At 45.4% G+C, this 5,846-nt stretch overlaps 1 protein-coding gene across 8 annotated transcripts in view; it reads right to left on the bottom strand.

Moving 5' to 3' along the window:
• Nucleotides 1–5,846, bottom strand: part of LOC103379826 (SRY-box transcription factor 6) — a 103,355-nt gene that overhangs the window by 77,239 nt on the left and 20,270 nt on the right. The gene's annotated exons all lie outside the window — the stretch shown is intronic.

Genomic DNA, 5,846 nt, shown 5'->3' with positions numbered 1-5,846 from the left:
CTTTAATTGAGAATGGAAGGACGATAATTAAATAAAGGAGGGAAAAAAGCAAACGAGGAAACTGACTTAAAGAGAAAAGCTTCGCTGACACGGAGAGGCTGCGTTCCAGTAACATCACAGTAGAACGTGACCCCGCCTTAACACAGCAGCTGAAGAACAGAGAGGCCAAACACACACTCCTTTGATTCTACAATTTGAGGCTAATTGAGAACAATGAAGAAGAAAGAACCCACACTGAGTGTGTGTGTGTGTGTGTGTGTGTGTGTGTGATCTTTTATTCATGTACAGAATCGACTAAATGAATTAGTAAATGGCCTTTTTCTCTTAGGGCACGATTAAGACTAATTCTGACCAAACCCAGTCAAAGGATGTTCTCCAGGAAGTCCTTAAATAATAGAATACTGATAATAATAATAATGATGTTACAAACAGAAACAAACACACTTCTGCTGGGAGAGCAACTTCCTCTCTCTCTCTCTCTCTCTCTCTCTCTCTCTAGACTTCTGCCCCACAAAAGTGGAAAAAGGACTTTTTCCAAACGTGCGACTGCGGGTTAGAAACCGGTGAGCGCCGCTTGCACTCTGCAGCGTTGGCTGACCCGCCTGAACACGTTCCAGATGTCTCCAAGAACCAGTTATTCTGTCAGCCCTCCTCCTCCTCCTCCTCCTCCTCCTTCTTCTTCCCTCCATTCCTCCACTCCACATGCCTTGCCACTCAACTACAGATGGCAGATCTGACACCTGGAGGATGCTGGGTAATCAGGGGACAGCTGGAGCTGCAGCCAGTTAAAAAGAGTGGCCTTGCACGCACTGATGCACGCACACACGCACACGCACGCACGTACCGCCATAACTCTGCAAGTGTGAAAACATTCTGCCCAAACTGTATGTGTGTGCTGCGCTGCTCAGCACACACACACACACTTTACAGTATGTACACACAGCGGTGACACACACACACAGGTGACAAGAACCAACGTGGGCCGTTATCATGGTTCTATGTGCAGCAGGATTACAGCCAGTGAGGGTGTGGTAACAATGTTCATGAATTTAATTTACAATAGCTGCGCCTGTAGTCCTACAAGTTTCCACAAGTGCACGTTAACCCTGTGTGTGCAGACACACAAGACAAACTCGTGTTTGAAGCTTGGCAACAATCACTGACACAACAACAAAAAAAAATTAAAAATGAGGCCTTTATAGAAAAAACAATGGAGTAGTGCAGTGTGTTCCGTGCACCAATTGCTATCCATTTCATTTGAGTGTGATGTACTGACTGTTCTGTTCTGGTGACTTCCATTTGACAGAGCAGCCATAGAACCAACTTCTTCAGCTCCATCTAATCCAAGTTTAAAATGAAGACTTTCACTGCTGGACATGAGTGGGTTTCACCGACCAATGTGTGATCGTTCTCCCGGGCGCCAGGCTAACGACTCATTCAGTGTTAAATTTCATATGCTTTGCTATGATTTCACCTGAGTTTTCAAAGTAGTTACGACGCCGCCTCGCAAACTGCAGAGTGTATGAGGCTGAACGCGGACACAGAGCAACACTAAGACCACAGCAACAGCAGCGACACACAATGGACGCCGTACAATATTTAAGTCATTATGCGACGGCGCAAACATTTGCCAACGTGTCAGACGTGTTGATATTAAAACGGATAATGAATGGAGCTGTAACAAAAGGCTTCCAGTGAAGTGTGTAACAAAGGAGAGATCATTAACAGGGTGTAGATGGACTTCACTGCTGAGTGACTGGGACAAGTCGGTGCTCAAACAGACAAGTTGACACAAATAACAAGCATTAGGTTGTTGTTCCTGGTGTTCCCTCGTCTGTTCACACACACATTCTGTTGCTTTTGTTTCTGTCATTTCTCCCAGCTCTGATCTCCTGACATGTCCAATCCAGCCACTGCTCCTCTCCTCCAGCTCAGAGGAGGAGCTGACATGGGAGACCCAGGCTATAAAGCCATTTCAGGCTCCTCCTGACAACTGCAGGAAATAACAGCTACCTTTTTGGCCCACTGTCCAACAGCTGTAAAACAGCACATGTTACACTACTGTTGAGCCAGCAGCAAAAAATGCACCTGTCTGGAAGAGATCCTGAGTGAAGCAGAAAACCAAAGACCAGAGACCAGAGCCGTAGCTTTGGCCAAGGTCGAGCCGTGACATCACAATACAGCGCAGTGTAACGGCGGAGGTAAAAGACACGGCGACGGACGTCGCAAAGTCCTGTGCACGGTCTGCACCTGGACAATGAATGCACACACACAAATATGCAGAGTCCCAAATGCTGTCTCGCTGCAGCTGTCAATGCCACTTGTGCGGACGTGGACACACTGGAGGGAGGACAATAGAACACTATGAGACAGAAGCCCGCTCATTGAGCTTAACACCACATGAGGCTCCGTCCTGCCACTTCCATGTCTGCGCCGTAGGAAACACAGAACGGGTTCAGCTAATCATATGGCAGAATGATTTTGACTTGACCCATAAATGATGAGCTAATAACACAGTCAGACTGTGGGGATCAGTGAGCGCCTGGTAATGTTTCTGTTTCTGTTACTGCTGCTGCTGCTGCACTCTCTCACAGAGGCTCTGGTTCTTACTGCAGACGTTGACCTGTTTTACTTAGTATCTGGTTTGTTCAAGTCTTCACTCTTTCTAGGACTGATGTCTCCACCTTTAAATGTGTTGAATATCAATAACAAAAGAAACTTTTGGAGACGTTTAAACCTCATTAAAGGTTTAAACGTCTCACTAAAGACATTAAACGTGTAAGACTTAGTTCATTCATGAATATAAGAGTTGCATCAGTCGTTAGCACTTATGTTTAGAAATCAATTGATTTTCAATAGATTTTTATATATATCCAGTGATATTTCTTATTAATGGATTAGAATGACATTCATTTCTGGTGATTTCATTTTATATCACACAGTGGACTGTGTCAGGATGGTATTGTTCTGTGAGATACTTAGAGATTACCATCCCTACTGGTAATGTTTTTTTCCCCCGATCCTGGGAGAGTGGCATTCTCGATGTCAAAGTATGTGTGAAACAAACTAGTTCATACGTCTTGTTGTCTGGGCATGTCTGAAGGCAAAAAAAAAACACCTAGAGACCTAGAGAACCTAGAGAACATTCACATGAAACAGGCAGAGTCTCAGCAGGAGAACTGAACTGTGGATTGTTCAGGTACTGGAAAACAGTTAAAGCAACAATGATATTGAAATCGTGCCGTCTGTCTTAACCTTGGACATTCCATGATGACAGACAGTCGTGACTGTCTGATTGTCAGTGAAAGAATTCTAGCTGAAAACTTCTCACGATCCAACAAGTGGCTCCTCAACAATGGAGATATTTGTCTTTTTTGTCCTGAGTGCAAATGTTTAGCTGTGGAAAAAAAAAAAGAAGAAGAAGAAGAATTCCTTGGTGAATATTGCAGCTTAAATGTTTTCTGGCTCTGCTGATAAAAAGGCAGGGCTGCAGATATGCATGTGGGTGGGCAAAACCGCTACTCAGAACACCTTTAATAAGTGGAACGAGGGAAGAGGATGTTTGCATGAGTGAAAAGCTTTTGTGATTCTCTCACAAAGGAGCTAGGTGAACATTACAGAGGCCTAAGTGACAACTTGTATTCTCTCCAAAGTCGTTGTTAACATGAAATATTGCTTAAGGCTGGGAGGGGAGGGTTGGCAGGGGCAAGCGCCGGCACATACATCTAAACCTCACCCCTCTGCTCGCTACCCTTAGGAGATTACATTATGGCACTCGCTATTGTGCCGTTTCTTCAAGACAAAGCCTGTTCCACTGTGCAAACAGTGCGCCTTGGAAAGATTGTAAAAACAAGAGGTGAATGTCAAAAGGCTGAAGTGAATAGGATCTCTCCCTTCCTTTGTCAAGCCGGTGAGGTATGCACAAACACATCGCTGCGTGACAGAGAAGAAAGGAGGGCCTTGTGAGGGAAGGAGCCAGAAAAAGTTGGAGCGTCTTTGCATGAAAAGGCCAATACCGTGAGAAGTCGCCTGGCTGACTCCTGGGTCTATAGAAAAGGCCCTGCACTAGTATTTGGACGTAGGACCCCCAAAATACAAAGAAGACGTTACGCCTAAGACAAGACACCAGACGTGGAATGAAGTCTGCCCAGAGGAAAGTTTTGTGTTTTATGGATCAGAGGTTCTGCAACTTCATTTGATCCAACAAAAACTTCAGTAAGAAAGTAAATATTCTGCGTTTGCTGCAGCGAGACCAGATGTATGAAGAGCAGCCAACCCCGGCTGAAGCTCTTGACGGTCCCAGCCCGAAGACAACTGTGTCACGACTCGAACAAGGCTTCAACTGTCAGGGGCAATTAATGAGGGCAACCCTGGCTCCCTTTAATTTACAAGGCCAGCGCCGGCCTGTAATTAATTGCTCCGTGCATAAATGTAAATGAGTCCAGAGGGGAGGCAGAGGGAAGAAAAAAAATGGCTGTCAGACCAATATTCCAGCAGGGAGCAATCTGCGAGAGAGGGAAATGATTTAGAGGACGGTGCACAAATCTGCCGCTCTGGAACACAGGGAGGCCGTGTGTGAGTGGAGGCTCGTCGAGGTGAAGAGGCTGGTTGTCAGAAATGGCTTTAAAAAAACAAATAGGGAACCTGAGGCGGCGATAAATTTCGACTGTTTTATTTCAACACACTCTCAGCCACCCCCACATGTGTCTACAATTTGTATTCATAAGAGAAATCAAACACACAGTTTAATCTCATCTCCCTGACCCTAACTCACTCTGCCTGCGCTGCTCCTACTGGTAGCACTTGTAATAAGAATTCATAGAAGATATATAAAATGTTTATCAGGATCCAAACATTTGGTTTAGATTAAAAAGACATTTTGACTGGTAATATTTTTGAGCTCATTTCACTCTCCCAGACTGAGTCTGTGTCTCAGTCTGGGAGAGTGATTGCATTGGTTGAACTTATTGATCCAATTGAAGCTCCATTAGTCAGTCCTCTGCATTTGACGTTCCCTGTCATATTTCATTCCATCCCAACTTAAGCTGGTTATCATGATGGAAAAAGACGGGAGAACACACGTGGGAAACAAACCTGCAGCAGAAGTGGAACAGGACACTCTGGACCGGTCAGGGAGAGACTTTAACAAATACTCCATCAATTAGGGTTCAATCCTTCTCAAGTGTAAATGTTTTGGCTTTGTCCACCTCAGACAAGAGACAGGAGCTGCACAGTGAGAGGAGGTGGACACAGTCAAACAGAGGAGGACACAGTGACACACACACGACTGACACTTCAGACTCATCCTGTGCAAAGACCACTGTCCATTCAAATATGAGGAACACACACACGACTGACACTTCAGACTCTTCCTGTACAAAGACCACTGTCCATTCAAATATAAACAGATGAAATCCACAATGCACTGGTCACTGTAGCGACACACACACACACACGTACGCACACACACACGCCAAACACTGCAGCAGTCACAATAGAGTCTTTATGACATAAGCTGCTTTTCACTACAGCGCTGTAGAAAAGGCAAATGGGATTTTTCCTATAGCGGTCTTCCAGTAATAACAGCTGACATCACAGGCGGCCCACGTACCATATATTTCCCATATTTAACAGGGAGACACGGAGTAAGCTCCTGTAGAATGAGACTGAACAGCGTGCTGAGGCAGCGATTTTCTACCGCCGTCCTCCAACAGGAAACCGTCCTCCTGAGACGCGGTGGCAGACGGCCATTTTATCGGGTTACAATCGGGCTGCTAGCCAAGACAAATTAGTTACCCCCCCCAAACCCCCCCCTCCCCACCCCCTTATAACACCGTTTTTAGATT

The sequence above is a fragment of the Cynoglossus semilaevis genome, chromosome 6 (assembly GCF_000523025.1).
Source record: "Cynoglossus semilaevis isolate Cse_v1.0 chromosome 6, Cse_v1.0, whole genome shotgun sequence".
In the NCBI taxonomy this organism is placed as follows: Eukaryota; Metazoa; Chordata; class Actinopteri; order Pleuronectiformes; family Cynoglossidae; genus Cynoglossus; species Cynoglossus semilaevis.
Note: the sequence above shows the minus strand (reverse complement) of the source record. Positions and strands in the feature narration are given on the sequence as shown.